Source organism: Bos mutus, chromosome 15 (assembly GCF_027580195.1).
Source record: "Bos mutus isolate GX-2022 chromosome 15, NWIPB_WYAK_1.1, whole genome shotgun sequence".
NCBI classification, from domain to species: Eukaryota; Metazoa; Chordata; class Mammalia; order Artiodactyla; family Bovidae; genus Bos; species Bos mutus.
In genome coordinates, this window is record NC_091631.1 from 7901132 (window position 1) to 7925344 (window position 24213).

Sequence of the window (24213 nt, forward strand, 5' to 3'; positions counted from 1 at the left end):
GGTGCTGAAGGTAAGTCCAGCGACAGAAAAACTCAGACCCATCCCAGTTACATGCTAGGTTGAGTCAACCTCCCATGCGAATGGCTCACAGAAGGTCTGCCCACTGCTGGACACGACATTTACTTTAGGTCTCCTGTTTTTCTAACACAGTCCATCACTCAGTCAAAGTTTATCAGAAACAAAATACGAGAGAAAACAATCCACTGTCATAACATAAACCTGTCGATAGAACTAGGCTGAAAGATGACCAAGATGTTTGGAACTACCAGATGGAGACTTCAAAATAACTATAATTAACATGTGAAAGAATCTAGTGAAAAAGTGGACAACCCGCATGAACAGATGGGCTTATTCAGTAGAGAGATGAAAACTATCTGTAAACAAAGAACCAAATGAAAATGCTAGAAATAAAAAGCGTACCATCATAGAATTTCTTCAAGTGTGCTTATCACAACAGAGCAGAGGAAAGAAATACGGTAGTAAACTTGGAAATAAAAAAGAAATGATCCAAACCGAAATGCAAAGAGAAAGAGAGTACAAGAAAATAGAGCGTCCAAGAACTGTAGAACCACATGGAAATGTCCTAACAGTACCTGGAGCCAGAGTTCCAGAGAGGGGGTTCAGAAACAAGGCAACAGATACATTTAGAGAAATAGTGGCTAAGAGTTTTCCCAAATTAATGAAAAACAATAAAACGGACTGAATAAGCACAGAGAACCAAGGCAGATTAAATAAAGCATTTGCCTTCTCCCTCAGGAAGTTTGAGAAACAGCTGCACTGTTCGGGCCGCAGAAGCCCTTCTGCCTCTGAGCAGCAACCTGGGAGATTCCAGGGGATCTGAGGCCAGGAGATTTTCTCTCAGCTCACTGCACTGACAGAACATTTATCTCAGGTGAAGGGCTGGAAAATATTTCCACGCCTCATGGATTAATTTTTCAAAGCTGTGTCTGAAGGTGAATCTGAAAACTTCCAAAGGGATTCCGAGGCTTTCCAAGCACTTAACGTACCACCGGCAGACGAGCTCCTTTTCGTTTCTTTGCTGTGACAAATGGAGCCAGTGAGCATTCCTGTGACGGCCCCTGAGCCTCGTACACGGCAAGCTCTGCAGGGTCACACAGGCTCTCTTCCCGCCACCTTCCTGGGCAGGTGACAGGGCCTGAGCAGGGAGCCGAGTGCCCTTCTTGCTGACCTCACTTCCGGGGTGTGGCTAACCCCATGGCCAGCCTGGAGGCAATGGAGACAGGCATGGACAGCCTCCGCCTGGCAGCTGAAAACACACACAATGGTGAGGTCGAGGGATAATCAGGGTGTCCTGATTCCCAGTGAAGCATTACTGCAAGACTGGCTTCTTGTTTATTCTTTCGCTGACTCCATTTTTATAAACCAGAGGGTTAACTGACAACAGAAACAGGGAGAGGAAAAAAAACAAAAATCAACAACATCCCCTCGGGGCAATCCTCAAGGACTGAAGGTTTTATAAAAATGTACTAGCCCCAGGCTGTCAGCTTTTCTAAAGGAGAAGCTCACTGACATTTGATACTTTTACTCAGTGGTCCATAGGGTTTATCTGCTTTAAAATAAGAGATTTCTGAAGCAAAAGAGGTCAACATATTGAGGATTTATCAGCACACCATTTTTTTCTTTACTTAAATCATTTGTTAATTTAATTAAATTTAAGTGCTGCTGGATCATCAAAAAGCAAGAGAATTCCAGAAAAACATCTATTTCTGCTTTATTGACTATGCCAAAGCCTTTGACTGTGTGGATCACAATAAACTGTGGAAAATTCTTCAAGAGATGGGAATACCAGACCACCTGACCTACCTCTTGAGAAATCTCTATGCAGGTCAGGAAGCAACAGTTAGAACTGGACATGGAACAACAGACTGGTTCCAAATAGGAAAAGGAGCTCGTCAAGGCTGTATATTGTCACCCTGCTTATTTAACTTCTGTGCAGAGTACATCATGAGAAACGCTGGGCTGGAAGAAGCACAAGCTGGAATCAAGATTGCCCGGAGAAATATCAATAACCTCAGATATGCAGATGACACCACCCTTATGACAGAAAGTGAAGAGGAACTCAAAAGCCTCTTGATGAAGGTGAAAGAAGAGAGTGAAAAAGTTGGCTTAAAGCTCAACATTCAGAAAACTAAGCTCATGGCATCCGGTCCCATCACTTCATGGCAAATAGATGGGGAAACAGTGGCTGACTTTATTTTTTGGGGCTCCAAAATCACCGCAGATAGTGACTGCAGCCATGAAATTAAAAGACACTTACTCCTTGGAAGGAAAGTTATGACCAACCTAGACAGCATATTAAAAAGCAGAGACATTACTTTGTCAACAAAGGTCCATCTTGTCAAGGCTATGGTTTTTCCAGTGGTCATGTTTGAACGTGAGAGTTGGACTATAAGGAAAGCTGAGCACCAAAGAATTGATGCTTTTGAACTGTGGTGTTGGAGAAGACTCTTGAGAGTCCCTTGGACTGCAAGGAGATCCAACCAGTCCATCCTAAAGGAGATCAGTCCTGGGTGTTCATTGGAAGGAGTGATGTTGAAGCTGAAGTTGCAATACTTTGGCCACCTGATGTGAAGAACTGACTCATTAGTAAAGACCCTGATCCTGGGAAAGACTGAAGGCTGGAGGAGAAGGGGACGACAGAGGATGAGATGGTTGGATGGCATCACCAACTCGATGGAGGTAAGTTTGAGTAAACTCCGGGAGTTGGTGATGGACAGGGAGGCCTGGCGTACTGCGGTTCATGGGGTTACAAAGAGTCGGACATAATTGAGTGAGTGAACTGAACTGAAATGCCTTCCTCCGTAAAACATGAGAGTGCTTTTCTTCACTTCTGTACTCACAAAGTGACTTCACTCGCCCTCGCCACACCAGCATCCTGCACCAGGACCTGTCCCTGGTGCCCCCGGAAGCACTTCTCCGGCACCTACCACGGTCTTCCCAGTCCCGTTATCTCAATTACTTGATCCTGGCACCTGAGGCGCCCACACCCACCATTCACTGACCCTTCCACAAAGCCACAGACATCTGTTCTGGTAACAGTAGCAGACTTCACTTTACAATTTTTGATAAATATAAAAAATGTTTTTATTTACCAGGCCGACTTGTAATCGCTTTCTTTTGAACTTTTCATTTTGAAACAGTTTTTGACTTAGAGAATAGTTGCAACAGTAGAACAGAGAGTTCTGAATACCCTCACTAGTTCTCCTAATGTTAGTCTCTTTCATCTCCATGGTGCAATGATCAAAACTAAGATGTTAATGTTAGGTTAATTGTATTAACTCAGCTAAAGACTTTTGTTTTCTTTTTGGATTTTCCTAGTTTTTTTCTAAGGTCATTTTTCTGATCCGGCATCTTATCCTGGACACTGCATTGCTTCTGGCTGTCATGGCTCCTTAGTTTCAATCTTTCCCTATAGTTCATGACCTTAACACCTTGCCAAATGTGGTCAGGAATTTTGTAGAATGTCCCTCTGTCTGGTTGGTCTGAGGTTCTTTAACTGTTAAGACTGAGGTTATGGATTTTGGAGAATACTACACAGATGACGTGCCTTTCTCTTTCCTTCATAACTGGGACACATGGTGGGTATCAACGTGACTTATTACAGGGGAAGTTCACCTTAATCACCTAGTTAAAGGTGAGGTCTTCCAGGTTTCTCCATGGTAAAGTTACCATCCCCATCTCATAGCCTATGCATTAGAACCAAGTCACTATGTTCAGACCATATTCAAAGAGAAGATAATTAAGCTTTACATCCCGGAGGAGGTAGTATCAGAGAAATAGCATACTGTTTTTAGTGTTGTTTAAAAGAATTAAAAACTATGAAATTCCATTCACTGAGTAGCGTGCACGCATGTGTGCATACACACACACACAGCTAGTCTACGTATATACAGAACAGGATTCTATTAAAATCCTTAAGCCTCTAAGTATTTGTGGCTTAGGGAAGTATAAAACATTTTCTTTCTTGAATAATTCCACTAAACAAAAAAATCTGACATTTGCCTTAAATGTTAAGTTGAAGCCTGATAACATATCCTAGCTACTGAAAAGAGAAAAGCATGTAGCCAGTTTTTACTAAAAATCTTAGAGATGAAATCTACTGAGACCGCAAATATTTCTAAATTTCAACTGCTTCTAATCTCATACTTTAATTTTACTCTGATATATACACAGAATTATCATCCAAAAATAAAGTAAGCACCCCAATCTGATAATTTGGGAAAGAAAGGAAAAAAAACCTAAGGAATCTAGTAGCAGTAATTAATAAGAAAACAGACAAAGGAAGAGTATTTGAAAAGAAATCCAAGAGCTTTCCATTGATTTTCTATTAAGAAAATCCTAGAAAATCAACTAAAAATCCATCAAAGCTAATAAGGAAGTTTAATAAAGTGGCCAGCTACAAAATAATTTGTAAAATAAATAAAACAAAGAACAAGACTCTTCTATGCCAGCAATTCCCAGTGAGATTTTACACACAAATACACACACACACACACACACACACACACACACAGTTAGTGGCAAAGCTCGTTCTACTGGACTTCCCTGGTTGTACAGTGGAAAAGAATCCCCCTGCCAATGCAGGGGACGTGGGTTCGATCCCTGGTTGGGCAAGATTCCCCATGCCTTGTGCCCCAACTCCTGGAGCCGTGTGCTCTAGGGTCCACGAGCCACAAATACTGAGCTCAAGCACTGCAATTACTGAAGCCCATGTGCCTAGAGCCCGTGCTCTGCAGCAAGAGAAGCCGTCACAGTGAGGAGCTCCTGCATCCTAAGAGTAGCCCCCACTCACTGCCACTAGAGAAAACCCTCGCAAAGCAAGGAAGACCCAGCACAATCAAAAAAAGACAAAGCTCATCTCACTACCCTAACTTCTCACATCCAGATTATTCTTAGTCCTCCAGACAGACATTAAGCTGCCTCCCCAGTATCTGGTATCTCGTTCATCTTTACTAACAAAATCAACTTAAAATACTATATTACCCAGCCTCTTGTAGCAACGGAGGCTATGTGACAACGGACACTATGTGACACAGTTTGGGTGCAGTCCCTGGATTTGTGAGTTTTCATAACTAAAAAGATAAAATCTGAGCTTGGCAATATTGCAACAGAAACTTCCAAAATTGCAAAGAGAGAAAAGGCAGGGAAAGAACAAAATATCCAAGGGCCATGGGACTACTATAAAAGGGGTAACATACACATAATACAAACACCAAAAGAAAAAATATAATGGGGGAGGAAACTTAATGACTGAGAATTTCCTCAAATTAATACCAAACACCAAACCACAGATCCAGGAAGCTCAGAGAACACTGGGTAGGATAAATACCAAAAACACTACACCTGTGCATATCATAGTGAAACTTTAGAAAAGCAAATATTTAAAAATTTTCTGAAAGAAGCCACAGGGAAAAAAAACACCTTAGCTATAGAGGAGCAAAGGTAACAATTACATCTGACTTCTCAGAAACCACACAAGCAAGAAGAAAGTGGAATGACAGCTATAAAGGGTTAAGAGAAAAAACGCACCAACACAGAATTTTACACCCTGGAAAACCCTTCAGAAGTAAAGGAGAAATAAATAATTTCTCAAGCAAAAATCGAGAAAATTTGTTGCCAGTATTTCTGCTTACAGGAAATGTTAAAAGAAGTTCTTCAGAGAGAAGGAAAATGATGTAGTCAGAAACAGATGTACATAAAGAAAGGAAAAGCATCAGAGAGGGACTAAGTGAAGGTAAAATTAAAATTGTCATTTTCCTTATTCTTAATTGATCTAACATATAATAATCTATAAAAGCAACAAATTTGATTATGTGTGTGTGTGTGTATATATATATATATATATATATATATATGTATATGTGAAATGAGTGACAGCAACGATACAAGGGACAAGAGAACCAGGATTACTGTGTTAACATAAGGAAGGTACTTGCACTATCACTGAAGCAGGAATATTTGAAAATGGATTTGGATTTGATATAGATGTAAAGTGCAAACTCTAGGGCAACCACTAAAAAAAGTATTTAAAAAGGAGTGTAATTGGTATGCTAACACAGAGAATAAAATCATATAAACTACTAATTAAAACCACAAAAGACATAAAATGTGTAGAAGACAAAAATATTAACAGGAAAAAAGAACAAAGCCAACAAATAGAAAACAGTGACAAACATGGTCAATGTCAATTCAAGTATCTCAATCATTACTTTAAATGCTAATGGCCTAAATACTACAATTAAAAGCTTGTCAGGGTGGATGAAAAAACAAGACCCAACTATATCTTGTCTATGAGAAACCCACTTTAAATAAACAGATACACATAAATTAAACGAGACGGAGAAAGATAGAGCATGCTAACACTAATCTGAAGACAGTATAGGTAGCTATGTTAATTTCAGACAAAGAAGACTTCAGAACGAGGAAAATTACAACACATAAACAGTAGCATACACAATGATAAAGAGGTCAATACTCCAAGAAAACATAACACTCCTCAAGGCAACCGACAAAAGAACATCAAAACACATGAGGCAAGAACTGGTAGAAATTCAAGGAGAAACAGATGAATCCTCTCCCAGAGCTGCCCTCTGTCAGAAGCACACAGATCCAGAAGGCAGAAAATCAGTAAGGGACATAGTTGAATGTATTCACAGCACCAAATAATTGACATCTGTAGACTATTTCATCCAACAGCGGCAGATTGGACACATTCTTCTCAAGCTCACATGTAACATTCACCGAGACAGACTACATTCTGGGCCATAAAGCATACTTGAACAACCATGAAAAGAAGTCATATGATGTCTGCTCCCAGACCGCAATGGAATTAAATTAGAAATAGTGACATGGAGGAAACATTATACGTTTGTTAAAAACCCACAGAATAGACAACCCCAAGAGCAAACCCTAACAAGGACTACAGACTCTGAGAGAGAAGGCTGTGTCAGTGTAGGCTCCACTCTAACAATGAACCACTGTGGCTCACTGTTAGTGTGGGAGGCTATGCGTCTGTGGGGACACAGGGTGTATGGGAACTCTCCCTACCTCCTGCTCGATTTTGCTGTGAACCTAAAACTGCTCTGAAAAATAAAACTTGGTGATTAAGGGCCTTCCCTGGTGGTCCAGTGGCTAAGCCTCCGAGCTTCCAGTGCAGGGCGCCTGGGTTCGATCCCTGGCCAGTGAACTAGATCCCACGTGCTGAAACTAAGAGCTCACATGCTGCGACTCTTAGTAACGTGAACCGAGCTTGCATTACGATCTGAGTTACAACTAAAGATTCCACGAGCTGCAGCCAAGACGAGGGGCAACTAAATAAATTAAATAAATACCTTTTTTAAATTTAGTAATTAAAAAACAAAAAATCCTACCTGGGCTTCAAGTTTTATCTCCTTGAAAGCATACTGAGGCCCTTTTCCAATTCATCTGACAATTTCTACACAAGAGTCAGCATCTATTCTCTGCCCTACTGTTATCTCATGGGGTGAAAATACTTATCTTCCTAGTTAGACTGAAAACTCTCTGGTGGCCCTCAGTAAAAACCAAAATCTGCTGGGCCCCACTCAAGGGCAAGGATTTGAAAACTTGGCCCATAAGTACTCCAGATTTGGGGCAGTAGGTTTCCATGGGTTCTCGTGGCTTCTTTACGCTGGTATCCTACAGTTCCTCTAGAGTCATGCCCGAGTGTCGAGAAACTGGAGCAGACTAAGGGGACTGAGCGCCATTCTCAATGTCTCATTTTCCCCTGCAGCAGCAGCAAGCAGGACTGACTAGACTTGGCTTAACCAGCAAGGCCTCTATTTTCAGCTGTGTCATTGCAGGGGAACAGCTGAGAACCATATTAAATGTGAAATGCAGCCCCTACCCAGTGCGAGATCTAATGTATCACACCTAATGAACACATTTTTGCTCTTCTCCTCGGATCTCATATAGAACCTGATGATTCTTGTTAGGACTTTAATCTCTCCTAGGATTTAATCTCTATTTTATTTTTATTTTTACATTCTTCCGCATTCCCAGCCTTCTAAAAACATATCAGAATTCAGAATCCACAGTAGGTTTGTTGTAGTTGTGTCTTGTTTAAAATAATCTCTACCCAGTTGGCACATAGGTAGTGAAGAGAAAAATAAAATCACCTTAATAATAGCGACTATCATTATGAACGCTTCCCTGGTGGCTCAGTGGTAAAGAATCTACCTGTCAAAGCAGGAGATATGGGTTCAATCCCTGGACTGGGGAGATCCCCTGGAGAAGCAAATGGCAATCCCTTCCTGCCCGTACTCCTGCCTGGGAAAACCCATAGACAGAGGAGCCTAGCGGGCTACAGTCCATGGAGTCGCAAGAGTCATACACGACTTAGCAAATAAACAATGACAAATGGTTATGAACCTCTGCCATGCAAAAGGTGCCCTTTCTTCCCCTTCTCACCCTTCGGTGAAGACTCTGAGAACTTGCTCACAGCCTTTCCCCTTGGCTGGCTGCAGAGTACTCAGCCTTTAAATCTAGTTTTCTCTCTCTCCCCGCGTACCATTTTTGTTAACCATCCCTTAACTTCCCTCAATGTAATCCCCTTTTCCTGGTGCTGAGAGGAAGAGGTCTTTACACAGTCTTCCAGGCCAAGCTCACCCCTAGCCTGCTCCCACCAACCGCTAAAGGCTTCTCAACACCAGCCGCAGCCCAAGCCTCGTAGGAAGAGCTGAGCACACCCACTTGTGCTTATTTCTAGGAGTTCTAGACCTTGCTCTTACACATAAAACCCTGAGTCATTCAAAGGTTAGAAAACAAGCAAGTATGTGGACCAGCATTCAAATCCTATTTTGATACAGAGTTGCATAGAAAATTCCAAAAATGCCTATACGTAAGCACATGTCATCCATTTAGAACCAAAGATGTCCTTCTGTTCATCTCCAGCCTCCATATTTATATTTATGGGGAGTGATTAAAGAATGGACATGCAGTTAGTTCCGCCTATAGTTACCAGAGAAAACGGTTCCAGCATATATTTGTTAAGAATCACGAGGGACTTCCCTGGTGGGCCAGTGGTTCCCCGTGAAGGGGGCCCATGTTCAAATGGAACTGGATCCCACAAGGCATGACTGCGAGCTCAGATGCCTCAACTAGGAGAGCCCACGTGCTGCAACCAAGGCCCAGCAAAGCCAGATAGAGAAGTAAACATGTTTTTAGAAGAAGAATGACAAAAATGTAAGGAAGAGGTCAGGAGGGTGAGGCCCAGAGCGATACTTTCTGACAGCAAGGCGGTGTGCTCAGTTAAGTTCCCAGTGTTTAATTAGACGACGTGGGTTTTTTCCCCAAAGGCTAATCAAATATGTACAGGTTCCTTATCAGCTTACATGGCATCATATAACATCATATAACACGGCTGATTCCCATAAAGAGTTGAAAAATCTGAGTTATCATCAGGGCAAGGATACAGAGAAAGAACTGGAACATGGGACAAAGAGAGGCAAGTGAAGAAAGGGGATTTCAAATTCCTTCCTCTAAGTCATGCAATAGGATTTAGAAATGGGAGAACTAAATTTCCCAGTAGGTGGAAAAAAACAGAAAATAGTGGCAAGGAGAAGCAACCTATAAACCATCATCAATACAGCAATTAATGTATTGATGATGGTTTATACTCATCTCAAAGACATACTTACCTCAGTGTAAAAGGCAAATGCCCCCAGAGGAAAGGTGAGAAAAGTGAACTTTTTAATCATGTGCTACAAATTCTTCCCAGTCCCAAGCCTGCCACTAAAGTTTTGTAACTACAGACCAGCCATTAGCCTCTAAGTTCACCTTCCCTCTTTGTAAAAATGAGAAGAACTACAACTGCCTCATCAGATTTTCATGAGGTCAGTTATCAGACATGGGAGTTAACATAAATGCTACTTCTCATCCCTTTGTCAACCTTCCCTTTGTCGAGCGCAAGCTCATGACCACACTCACGACCACAGAATAAGACAGCAGAAAAACCAGGCCTGCCTCTTCTGACACCTGAAGAGAAAAGTGAAGTCCCTCAGTCGTGTCTGACTCTTTGCGACCCCATGGACGGTAGCCTACCAGGCTCTGCCGTCCATGGGATTTTCCAGGTAAGAATACTGGAGTGGGCTACCATTTCTGACACCTGGGTACCTGCTAAAAACTCAACCTTTACTCTGAAGCAGAAAAAGACCCTGCCAGAGTATTCTTTCTGCTAAGGATTATCAGTAATGTTCTACCTGAATTCTAGGAAAGCAGAGGAACTCAATGGAGATCATTTACTCCTTTGCTAAGCTAACGGCATCATAAGTAGAAGGCATTTTTCAACTCAATATTCTTTGAATATGAGGTTTGATTTCTTGCCAAAGAAGCTTTACTGAAGTCACCCAATAACCACGGGTCCCTGGTTCGCCTCTCAACACTAAAGCTCGCACTCTTGTTCCGTAGGCTGGAAGCCAAGCAGATGTGGGAAAGCAATCCATGCTATTTCTCTCTCTTCTTGCAAGATCTAGTTTTTTCAGAACGTAGAATGACTCAAGAAGACAGGGGAGAGTGTCCCATCTTAAAAGGAAGCTGGGCCATCTTAAAGGTAGGGCTCATCTGACCTGGACGCACTGGGACTGAACATGTCAATGTAAGCCCTGTGACACTTTCACTGCATCATCTTCACCTGCATCAAGTTCCCAGACACCAAAGAGGGCTAGATTTGCACGTTTTAGCCTTATTTAAAAGAAAACTTATTTCAAAATAGACTCTACTTGGGACAAGTCAGAAGAAAAATGGGTAAAAGAGCTTGAAGATGAGGGGAGGACTCGGTGAATACTTGCAGGGTGTGCTCAGATGTTACTATCTCCCGTCCTATGGGAAGCCAGGAGGGACAGAGGAGCAAAGTGGGCAGCCTGTGTCGTGTTTCTTGACATGTGACAGGCAGCTCCTGAAATAGAAAGCCATAGGTTTCAAGTCTCAGGGGTATCACCTTCAAATATGTCAAGGCTCTAAGGGTGGATCAGTTTTCCCAACTGCTGATGCCCTGCTGTGAGGAGAGATCCCAAGCAAAACACAAGCTCCGACTGTGAGTCTTTGAGGTGGCAGGAGCCATGAGGAGTTCAAAGGCAAGGCCGGCCAGTGGCTTACACCTCCAAGAGCCATGGGGGTGAGAGGTTACTAAAGCAGGAGCCACTGACCAATAAAACTGTGTTTGGTCAAACCTTCTCAGCAAAGAGACGAGAGATTCATTTCTGCTGTACCCGGTTCCCCAGTTACCCACACCTCTGAATTACACTGTTCCCTCGGTCAGGTCGGGGAGCTTCTTTGGCGATCAGCAGCTGACCAGCCCTCTCTCCTGGCTGGGTTCATGGACCAGCTAAAAGGTTTGGACTGGAAACCTTTAATCAGGATCTGTCATCAAAAATAAATAAATAAGAGCACAACTTGGGTCAGTTCGTTGTAAAGGAATCCGCCTGGGGTGAGATTCCCAATGTTTGCGATACCAAAACAGGGAGAGAGCTGTATGCTTGTTTGATCAGAAAAGGTAAATATAAAACAAGTCTCACTGCAGCGGGCACACTTGAAAGGCCGACCCCTTTTAATTAAGACACACACGCAGACAGCATGTGCGAAGGGACTGAGGACAGAACTTGAGGGCTCGTTTCATCCCACATCCTGCCACATCAGGACCATGTTCCCCCCTCCATCTGCTTCCCAGGTAGTAACAATTCTAAAGAAGGCTGGGGAGCTATTCTTTAGCAGGTTATTTATTTATTTTTTTCTGGCTGTGGATATTATACAGACACAGTCAGGTCGCATGGGAGCCCTCTCCACTGTCCCCACACATTCCCAGAAACAGAGAAGTTGAGAATAGTGTGGGTCCAATGCCGGTTCCAGCTGACCGGAGCCACGGGAGCCCTCCCTAAGCCGCTTGCAGCTGGGAAGTGCCTTGGTCTGATCATGTGGCAGGTATTAAGACACGCTCTCCTGTTGATCCTGAGTGGAAACCCCAATGTGCGTTCCCTAAATTGGGACTCTGAACAGAGGGAGAAGTTTGAAAGAGCTACGCTTGCTCTGTGAGTGGTTCTCATCTTTACCCCGCGCCCTTTCTTACCTATGAGTAAGCATAGCAGAGGTTCATCACGGCAAGGATTCTCAAGAGAAATTTATGTCCCCATTCCCCACTCCAGAAAGCATCTAAGAATCTGAGTGAGAGCAAGAGAGTTGAGAGAATTCAACCCTCAGTCTGTAGCTTCAAACAAAAACTCAAAGATCTCTCTAAAATACAAATTTTTATATATATATATATATATATATAAAATCATCAAGACCTGGCCAATATATATTCAGAGAATTCAGAACACTTCAATATATATATATACATATATGGGCTTCAAACACTTGAAGACAAACCACTTGCTCCTTTTAATAAAAAGTACTGAATTCTGAAAGATAACAAATGACCTGCTTGCTTACTACTGAAATCTTATCAAAATGGGAAATAAGTGCACATTTAAATACAAATTAACCTTTAAACTATAAGGAGAGAGAGAGAGAGAACTACATTGCCAGAAATGACTTATATGAAGCTATTTCTGTACCAATTCTGGTCTGATTCAGTATTAAAGGTCATCTAGTCAAATAAAATGAAATAAATACACAATTGTTGTCTTACATTCCCAAGAACAGTAGCATGGAATTACAAGATGGTGTTATTACAAAGTAGTCAGGCAACTCCAAACTCTCTCAGCCTCTTCAATGCTGAGGGAGACAGAAAAATACATTCAAATACAAAATAATCATAAATATAGACAGAAATCTAATGGATCAGTCTGACTCTTACTGAAGACCTGACAATAGTGAATTCTTTACCAAATGCTTGTATCGACACTTGGTAATTTATAAGTTATTCTTTTGTAAACAAACCTAGATATTTTTCTAAGTAGATATATAATGAATTCACAAAGCCTGCACTACACTTCCTGTAATGAGCAATTATTTCTCAGAAATGCTTCACAAATAGTTCCACTCTGTAGGAAACCAGCCCCAAAGAGTCAGACAATCCTTATATAGGCTGCAAATTAATGTTTAACACTTTTATTAGAGAGGCCATTTCCTAAAGCAATGCCCCATATTGGGGACTTGTTACAAGGGATTAACCCATGGCTAACTCTAGAGCCAGCTCTGCAACCAATGCCCAAAGAGGAAACTGGTCATATGATATAACCACACCCCTTGCAAAGGCTGTACAATGAAGACTGCTCATAATCATATACTTACTGAGAACTTTCAGTACATTATTTGTAAAATATTTTTAGTAAATTTATTAAAATTATACCACAAGCAAAAACTTCTGATTCAGTAAACTTAACTAATTATAGAATATCAATTTATTCTACTGATATTGTTCAGAATACCAAAATATCTATTGATATTGTCAGAAATGTTCAAAAAAGTAGCTTGATTGCTTTGGAGGTTGGGGTATTTTATTTTGATTTATAACTTGGTCAGTTTTCATACCTAATTACTCTCCCCACAGGAGCTACTTCCACACAAGTAGTAAAACGAACCGGTATTTTTTATTGTTTGCTCAATGAAAATCATTGATCCTAGATCAACAGCTATATAATTTGACTAACTACAAAAATTCTTTGCTTTTGCTTCAACCTCAAGTTAAATGACTATTTTAAATTGAATACACTTGCAAAAGTACTCATGTCCAAAACTATTTGAAAAAGGAAAAATAATGTGTTTGCGCCAAAAGGGTGCAAGGCAGTTAAAAATACATGTCCACCGGATTTTGCTTATCTCTACTATCCTTTTCCTAAACGCTTTAGTTAGGAGAAGAGGAGCAGACAGATACAGATTCTGAGGGCATGATGCCCCCAAGCCAGCCCACCTGGAATCAAGGCTGGAAAGCTGAAAGCTGGCGGAGGGTGAGGGTGTACTTTTTGAAATGCCTGGAAAAACACTCTGGTCAGGAGATGCCAGAGATTTTGAGGCTCCATCAAGCCCCTGGCCTTGATCCAGGTAATGGTTTTTCCTTCCCCTCAGCTGTCTGCTGCTAGAGTTTTCCAGCAAAGAGAGAAAGGAAAAGCGGTGGAGGAGAGGGAGGAGCGGCTTCCAGGCTACCTCTCCGTAACTGAGAGGGTAAGAAGGGCTAAGCTGCAGGCTGACATTTATAGAGGGCCTGGCGCTTCCACGAAGCACTCTGCGAGGATCACTGGGAGTTAGCAAGCTGGTCTAAAAGGGGCTGCGGAGCAGACTGATGAAAGCCCCTTTAAATTCGATAACAGCGATGCTGTGGACAGAGACAGTGAGCTGGAGCTGCCAGAGACTCACAAGCCGAGGTCTAGCCAGTCAGACGGCCTTTAGGAAAAAGAAAAAAAAACTGCATTGTAAACCTGGCTCCCTTAGCCTTTCAGGACTGCCCAACGCACTTGCTGAAGCCTGAAAGCACAGGCTGCCAGCTGAACGGCATTTCTCATCGGGGATAAAAATAAAAGCCCTTGGAAAGCCCTCCCTGGCCTAACCCTTGCTGTCCTGCCCCCACCAACCAGGAGCAACTTATCCGGCCAAGGGCGCAGTTCCGGACCTGCAGAGGTTAATTACCTCGCTAGTCTTTCACCTCCAAATCACCGCTGCGCTCCCCAATCCCTTCTGCCTGGCATTTTTCTTCAATTTTAATATCAGAAGTTTCACACGCCTGCCTGAGCTCCTGGACTCAGCAGAAAGGCCCATATAGCTGTCAGCAAACTGATAAGAACTTTAAAATGACTCCACAGGGCCTCTTTATAAAGAAGAGCCAAAGAAGCCCATAAAGAAAGAGGGCAGGGGCCACGGAAACCAGCCGCTCACACTGTTTTAACGTGGCATTAAAATGAGCTGCAGATTTATGGCAGTGTTTTAGCCCCTGGCCCAAATCATCTAGGGATGAAGCGCTCGACTCGCTCTCCAGTGGGATTTCAAACATGGGATGGAGCTGGCTGGACAGGGGTGGGGGAAGGGCAGCAGGGGTGGGGGGAAGGGCAGCAGGGGTTAGGGGAACAGCAGAGAACCAGGAAAACCAGATGATACAACTCATTACCCTTTCAGTAGGAGGCGAACAACAGCTATTCCTAAGAGGTATCTCACCAGCCCTCTTAAATTCACATAAAAAGTTGCTTTATTTTTAGTACATACCTAGTAAAATGCCAACTCTCCAAGTGTTCACCACCCAAATGTCAATTCTGATTTTGACTTTTCTCTTTATGCTTATTTTTTAATCTTCTGGCTCAAAAAAAATGAGTAAAATCAAGATCCAGCAGAGGATACATTAAAAGACGGGGTAAAAAGACTCAGTATGAAAATCGTTCTCACTGGAAAGGGGAAAAAGTAATAGTACTTGACCCAAACGTTGCTTTATGAATTCTGGCACTCAAACGTGCCAATGAATTTTTTTTAAGGCCAGCTAAAGAACCACTGATTTTCATAAGCCATTCTGAAAACCAGAGAGGGGAACCTCCCTCTATTCCAAGATGTAGAAAGCACACCAGGCCCACAGGAATAAGTTCTGTTTCAAGTTTCCAAGCCCAGAAGCAAATGCATAATACATCCGCGTTGGTAACTTACTGTGGTTCCTGAAGTCCAAGCTCCAAACCAGGAGGCTCCTGCCAGTGTTCAAACCTAGACCCAGGCGGAGCACTCCCAGACGACAGCCAACACAGAGCAGGCAGACCGGCCTCTAGATGCTTTAAGTCAAGGATTTCATTTAAACAACACAACTGCTCTATTGCATTATTGGGGGCGTCCCTGTAGCTCAGATGGTAAAGAATCTGCTTGCAGTGCAGGAGACCTGGGTTCGATCCCTGGGTCAGGAAGATCCCCAGAAGGGAATGGCAACCCACTCCAGTATTATTGCCTGGAGAATTCCATGAACAGAGGAGCCTGGCAGGTTCTAGTCCGTGGGCTCACAAAGAGTCGGACTATTATCCCCAGGTCTAAGATAAGAAAATTGACGCTTGGCAAAGTGACTTGCCCATGCTCACAAAGCTGGCAGACAGAAGGCACAGCCTGGGATGCAAATTCAGGTCTCCTCAACTCAAAAGCCTGTGTGCTTGCCACTCACTATCAACATCCCTCAAACTTTCTGGACTGGGGCCCACACCAAGAAACATACAAATACATTAAATAATGACACTCACTGCACATATACATATCAAAAAAAAGAGTTCAGGAAAGATTTACCCTTGCTAGGTAATACTCTGATGCCTTCCTATTATCCTTCATTTTTTAAAAAATAAAATGCCACTCAAGACTCCCTAAATTGAAAAATACTGTAGTACACAAGGTCCCCCTTCCACCCAGAATCCATCAGCTGGAGTCAGCAGACCTGGGTTCCAGGCGAGGCGAGGCTCGGGCCCTAACAATTCATCCTCAAGATCACTTGAACGCTAGGGCTTCCACCTCATTTACAAAATATGAAGAAAGGGCTGAATAATTTCTAAGGTTCCTTCCAGCTCTTTGATTTTTTTTTTTTACCCCTGTCTCCTTAATTGATACTGCTTTCCCCTTTCCTCGCGCATTTTTTCATTACTCTCCACTTGTCACTGACTTTCCCGTCCTTCCAGCTTCCTAGAAAGTTCTCTCTTGCTGGTATTTCAAGTTCCCCCTCAGGCTGGTAGGCTGTTCCACCTCACCTACCGAGTCCTTCCCACAGAAGCCAACCTCTGGGCGGAGCTCAGCACCTCTCAGAGCATCCTCTCACCCTATTCGAGGCCACCCGGTCACGAAGCCTGCTCTCGCCTCCTGATCCATTCCGCAGCACGACTGAGGGCCAGCACTTCCGCCCTCTTCGTTCACTATTGCTGAAAGTGCTCTCCCTAGCACCCTGAGGACAGGATCTGTGTTCTTCCCCTCCCCCTTTGTAAAAATCTCCTTTAATATACCTATACAATTCTAGCAAAAAAGCCGGTACTTAAAACATACTTATTTGACAAGTCTGCATTATGAAATCAAGGACTCTTAATTCTCCAAGATTTTGAGAACATTTGGGGTGGGGGGAGCTGCTCTAGGAAAAGTCGCTAAACCAATTCAAACTGGCATCACAATACAGTAAGTGAGCATTTACAGACAGAGCTCGCCGTGGACAATGTATGCCAGGGTTGCCAAGGAAAGCAGCTTTATGGTCTCCCCATCTGGACTGTGAGGATTTAAATCTCAGAAGCTATACAAAATAACTGCAAATCAGCCCCAACCTTAAAGACAGGGAAATTTATTTACAGGCCCTGGTGTACTATAAATTTGAGACCGTTCTATTAAAATGCTTTTCTTGGCTTCCCATCAGATACTTGGCAAAAGTCTTTTTCCAATAAGGTTCTTAATGCTAAACTTGAAAAAAAAAAAGTTAAACACATAAAAATGCTCTTCCTTAAGAGTTCCAATTAAATGAGCCCTTATTTTATCCTGCTTTAAACATAAGTTGACTGATCTCCTTCACAATATGGATTTATACATTCAGGAAAACTCCAACAGAGTAACAAAATTGAAATAAAATTATGAAACTCAAAATATCCCATAATCACACTCTTCCCCAAGGCTCTCCCACTGGCCAAAGAGCCTGGCTTTGTATCAGAACCACGGTTGTCTGTTTCACCAGGAGAACGCCAAGGATCAAGGTCAACGTGTTTTGTAGACGGGTAAGTGATCCAGTAGCTTTTTTAAGGGCGAGTATGAAAGCAGAGATCGGCAAACAGAGCTTGGAGTGGCATGCTGGGACTAGAGAGCAGGGGGAGGAAGGGAATACTTGGCATTTTTTTCAAAGCCCTGAGAATTCAGTTTATGCATATTAAAGTTTTTTTCAATTTCCACAGTATGGGGGGGCGGGCAGTGGGAAAGAGTGACAGACGTTACAATGTCAAATCTTGGAAATCAGAAGTGAAGTCTTTTCCACGTTCTTCATATTTCCAGAGACGTGTCCAGTCTCCAGGGTCTCAGGCAACCACTTTTTAGGAGAGACGATCCAATAAGCAGCTAACCTGAATTGCTGGGAAGCTCATCCTGACGTTTAACCTCAATCCAGGCCACAGAGCTCTAGGATTTGAATAAAGCTGTGGGCAGCAAAACAGTATGTTCCCCGTCTGTCCCTCTCAGGTCGTGCGATCTCCGGAGCATCGCTTCACGGCTCTTCTTCCGTTTCCTCACGTTAAAAAAAATTCAGATCGCTCCTCTCACTGCCTAGTCTCACTGCTCTGTTTAACAAGTTTGCTTTGTAAATTGTGTGTGTTTGGGGGCAGGGAGGGAGGGAGAAATGGACACAGACTGCTACCTAGCCGTCAACGGACACAACAGCCAAGCGCAGGGGACCCTCAGAGAACACATCCATCCAGGTTCCTGGGGGTCCTAGACATCCGAGGGCCGACGCCTTTAGGCGGATCACAAAACACTTTTAAAAAAATAAAAGCAAATTATTTTAGATAGAAAACTTTCGAAAATATTTTACGCGAAAGCCAGTATTTTAAAAACACGTTTATATACGCGAAACGTAAACCTTCCCTGAAAAGACTGCAGGGCGTTCTCAGGACAGCCATCTCTGTATTTCCACGATTTTAAGATGCTCCGTCAGAAACAGCTTCAAGGCGACAAAACAGAAACTATATTCAACAATCAAAGTGATGGTAGGACTCATTTGGATGCCAGAAACCCCAAATATGCAAAACAAACACGTACATATTTCTTTGAACCAAGGAATTCTACCGTCTTACGAGGACACACCCAGGATATCGAGAAGCACGTTCTGCTGTCTGCCATGTATCCAGAGTGCTGAGAGTTCTGTTTTCATTTTTTAAGTTTTGTGTTTTTTTTGATGTGGACCATTTTTTAAAAGTCTTTACTGAATTTGTTACAATGGTGCTTCTGTTGTTTATGTTCTGGATTTTTGGCCATGACGCATGCGAGACCTTAGTTCCTCAGTCAGAGGATCAAACCCACACAGCCTGCACTGGAAGGTGAAGTGCTAACCACTGGAGTGCCAAGAAGCCCCAAGTTCTATTTTTTTTAACCTTTTATCTTGTGTTGGGGTATAGCCAATCAACACACAATGTTAGGGCAGTTTCAGGTGAACAGCACAGGGACCTGGCCATACATACACACGCATCCATTCTCCCTTAAACTCCCCTCCCATCCAGGCCACCACACAACACTGAGCAGAGTTCCTGCGAACAGTAGGTCCTCGCTGGCCATCCTTGGCTAACCATTCTAATCACAGCAGCGTGTACAGGTCCATCCCAAACTCTCCAGCTATTCTTTCCCGCATCTCTCATCTTGGCAACCCTAGGTTTACCCTCCGAGTCTGCGGGTCCTTTTCTGTTTCATAAGTTCATTGGTACCAGTTCTCTTTAGATTCCATATACAAGGGATATCATACGATACTTCTCCTTCTCTGACTTATGTCACTCAGTATGACAATCTCTAGGTCAATCCATGTTGCTGCAGATGGCATTATTTCATTCTTTGTAACGGTTGAGTAATATTCCATTGTATATCTGTACACCTTTATCCACTCCTCTGTCGACAGACATTTAGGTTGTCTTGGCTATAGTAAACAGTGCTGCAGTGAACACTGGGGCACATGTATCCTTTTGGATCATGTTTCCCTCCAAATATATGCCCAGGAGTGGGACTGCCAGGTCATACTGCAGCTCTATCTTTAATTTTTTAAGGAACCCCCATACTGCTCTCATAACGGCTATACCGATTTACATTCCCACCAACAGTGCAGGAGGATTCCCTTCTCTCCACACCCTCTCCAGGATTTATTATTCACAGAGCATTCCATCCAAGTTCTATTTTTAAAACAGCCTTTCTGTCTTCTCTATTCATGCCTGACTGGCAGATGCCCCATGTCACAGCCCCTCACTTACAGTCTTTCTGTCCTTCAAAGATGTAACTTCGAAACTACCATGTCTATGGAAAGCAAACAGTTGGATGTGCTGAAATCACATGCAAGATAAAAGAGCAGCCTCCTGTGGGGTCTCTGCCCTGAATAAAGTGCATGAACTGGTGGACACACACACTTCCTGTTCTGTGGTCTCTTCTGCTCTCTCCTCGACCACAGCCAGGCCTGACAACAGTCCTGCCAGGTGAGGGGACCACATATTCTTCGACAGACATGTTCTTTTTCCCAATCAGCCCATTATATCTTCACGTACTCCTTTGGAGAACAAATAATTGGTATGCTTAGTATAATAGGAAAAATATGAAGGCAGGCTGAGATGGGTCAGTAATAGAAAAGAAACTGGTATTTTAAGTTGGCCAAGCGTTCAAGGAGAGAGAGCAAAGAAGATGCTGAATGTTTCTGCCACCTCAAAGGCTCCCAGTCAAATGAGTACAAAGAAGAGTTCAAAGGCAAGGCAGGCTCCTGACTTCCACCTCCTAGTGTGGCTGAGGTTAGAGGTCACTGCTGGCGGAGCCACTGACCAATAAAAGAATGTTTGGAAACTCCACTCAACAGATAAACTGAGGATCCATTTACACCTTCCTCCCTATCCACACAAACACTGCCAACCATACAGTCCAGTGTCTAGTCAGCCTTTCAATATCCTGGGTTGCCCTCTTTTTCATTGTGATTCCAAAGGAGACTGGGGACGTGAATGTTCCATGAGACTATAGGAAAATACTTAGTTGCATACTTCTTCCTGGCTTCCAACACAAGAAAGATAGTGGATGGAACCCTCCATCTTTAAGGCTGCCATCAAGTACTACCTCCCCAATAAATCTGTCCCTAACAGCTTTAACCCAGACTTCCTCCCATTTCAGACCACTAACATGCTTTGGAAAATCTGCACCATCTTCTCAGCTTTCTTTGGCCTTATACCCACATATCCCCAGGATGGCTATTAGGCATGTGTGGGTAGGGGTCACAGTAGTCATGTACAGATGTGAGAGGTGGACCATAAAGAAGGCTGAGCACCGAAGAATTGGTGTTTCTGAACAGTAATGTGGGAGAAGATTCTTGAGAGTCCCTTGGATAGCAAGAAAATCAAACCAGTCAATCCTGAAGGAAATCAACCCTGAATATTCTGAATATTCTGACTGATGCTGAAGCTGAAGCTCCAACACTTTGGCCACCTGATGCAAAGAGCAGACTCATTGGAAAAGACCCTGATGCTGGGAAAGATTGAGGGCAGGAGAAGGAGGCAGCAGAGGATGAGATGGTTGGACGGCATCACTGACTCAATGGACAGGAGTTTGAGCAGACTCTGGGAGACACTGAAGGACAGGGAAGCCTGGCGTGCTACAGTCTAAGGGGTTGCAAAGAGTCGGACATGACTTACCGACTGGACAACAACAAAAGCAACTATTAATTTCTATTAATGAAAGGAACTGATTTCTAACTAAACCACAGAAAGCCCTATAGGCCACCCCAGCTCTTCCAATGCCACCTATGCCAACACAGCCAGCTGTTGGTCTTCAGGGGTAGATAACACAGATGCGGGCTGTACTTCAGAAGTCTTAGCTTACGTCCAGCTCTTACTTCAGGTTCTAGCCCTGCATATGACTTTAACGGCTGCTTCACTGTCGCATCTCAGGTGAGGAGGAAAAGTTACGCTTCCTTGTCAGGCAGAACACCCTCCTCTCTGGGTGCGTCCTAACTCCTGGGTCATGTTAAGGGCTGTCACCACGTATCCATCGATCAGATTATAGCCCCTGAACTCGAAGCTGCATCACCGTCCTCACCAAGATCCCACCCGTATCTCAGGGGTCAAATTCAGAAAGTCTGGCTCTGATCCATCACAGGAGAGCAGAATCCTGTGCTAAAAAGCACAGGAAGGAGCGGGTCTCTCTAGAGAGCGGCTCTGAGGAACGGTGTCAGCATAGCTCATGGCACTCAGGACTCCTTGGACACGGCTACTCAGAAGGAAAATGAGTCACTTCAAAGTGGATGGAGCCCTCTGCTGGTTACAACTGTGCGTGCAGCCCCTCGGGCTGGTCCTGAGTTGCTGAGCAAGAAAATCCGACCCTCTGCTCCTCAGTCTCAGCTCATTCTAACATAAGCAACCCAGGGTTCTAAGGTATCAACTACTGATGTAACAGGTTTTCCCCTAAAAGTTTATCCCTGTCTTACAAAGACTCAAATTGGACCTCCCTAAAGAGAATTCACTGAGGTGTAATAACTTCCAAGAACCAAGCGTGTGCTATTTTTTCAGTCACTCCTGCCAAGGTCTGACTGAATCAATGGAGGGGATACAGGAGATAAAGGACAAGCACATTCTGGAAAGAACAAAAGAGCTGTCTCTAATCTTAGAGAGACGGCCACGGTATCAACAGGAAGGCGGCTCCCAAGCACAGCACTTCTGCTCCCTTGGGAGGCGTCTGGCAACATGTGCAGACGTTTCAAGGTGTCACAATCTGGGAGTCAGGTGTGCCACTGGAATCTGGGAGTGGAACCTAGTCATCCTTTCGAACTCTCTGGGAAGTGCTTCAACCGGATAATCTCACCTCTGGCTGAGATCAGTTCAGTCTAGAAATCTGACATTGGGAGAAGAAAAGAGGTCATTTTGGGGATGCAGACTATTCAGAGAAAGGGAGCAGGACTAAATGGGCCACGGCAGCGAAGCATCTCAGAACATCTGAAAGTAGCAGAGAGAAGAGCACCAGCAAGCAGAAGGGGGATTTAGGGGAGGGAAGAAAGTACTGCAAGTGCGAGTCGCTCAGTCGTATCCGACTCTTTGCGACCCCATGGACTGTAGCCCACCAGACTCGTGTGTCCATGGAATTCTCCAGGCAAGAACACTGGAGTGGGTTGCTAGTCCCTTCTCTGGGAGATCTTCTCAACTCATGGATCGAACCCGGGTCTCCTGCATGGCAGGCGGATTCTTTGCCATCTAAGCCACCAGGGAAGCCCAGGAAAGTACTGAGATCCCCTTTATTCTGCCAGTGGACATAATACAGGTTATTCACCACCAGAGACAGTAACAGGCCCTCATGACAGGAGGTGGTCATGGGAAAGAGATGATCACTCAGTTATTAATGCTGTCAAGGACAGGAGTTTCACAGTGTTTTTTAACAGCTGAATGGAACATGAAAGCTGATCTAGCCCACCCTTGATTCCATAAATGAGGAAGTCTGAGGAGCTTTGGTCACAGATGTGTCACAGTCACACAATTAACAGAGACCGACACAGGGCTCAAGCCAGAGTCTTTTAAAGACCCCACATGTGTCTCTCAGAGCCCAAATAACCTAAAAGTACACTGTTTTAAGTAACCTTAGTCACTCTGCTTCAATGGTTCTGATTCTGAACCTGTCATTTGAAAAGACTGGCAAGGCTCGTCTCAGATCTGTGGTTCCTAAGCCAAGTTCCCAGGGAAAAAGTGCATTCTGTGAGCTGGCCCTGGGTGCTCTGCTCTAAAAACTAAGTGATTCTCTTCCCAACAGGAAGGTAGTGGGGAAGATAACCGGGCAGAATTTGCTCCTTTTCACCTCCCTGGTGTTTTCTTAGCCTTTTATAAATCTATAAAAGATGATATCTGATTTAGCAGATGATTCCCTATTTACTATGTTAACAAATCAAGATGCCATAAAATGAAACACAAAGAGCATAAACACCAGGTCCCTTCAAGGAGTACTTTTTCTTCCCATGAGTTGTAAGAACCCCAAGTTCAGATCAAGACTATAGAGATCTCTAGGCTGATTTTCTAATTCACTACAACTCAGATGAGGTCAGCAGTTAAGCAACAAATGGGGAAGCCCAGAAACTTGAACATGGGTGTGCTAGGAAATAGACTACGGGGAGGCTAAACTTAACATGTGATTTGTTTTCAAATCGGAATGTCAAAATGCTTGACAGATGAGGTCATGGGGATCCACAGAAGGCAGAGCCTTGGCCAAGGGCACAGAGTCAGTAACCGGCCAAGGCGGCATTCGCCACAGGCAGTCTAGGGTCAGAACCTACAGACTCAACCACTATGTGATGTACCATCTGTTTGGTCTAAGGAACTGGGTCCAAAATAAAGAGGTGGACTGAACACATCCACTAACTCCCTCCTAAAACCCTAAAATGAAGGCATAATCAAAGATAAAGAGAACGGGGAAGGAGCTAACACCACCAAAGTGTGGAAGCAGGAAAGCAGGTGGTGGCTGACGCGACAGGCCCAAGACAGCACCCGAGAGGAGCCGAGAAACCCCTGCGTTCCGCTGCGCACACTCGGGGGGAGAGGCGGAGCTCAGGGCAGGAGGACAGACGGACGA

General features: G+C 43.7%; 1 protein-coding gene across 5 annotated transcripts in view; it reads right to left on the bottom strand.

Annotated features, from left to right (window-relative positions):
* The window catches only part of EXT2 (exostosin glycosyltransferase 2), a 149621-nt gene that overhangs the window by 89472 nt on the left and 35936 nt on the right, over positions 1 to 24213 (bottom strand). The gene's annotated exons all lie outside the window — the stretch shown is intronic.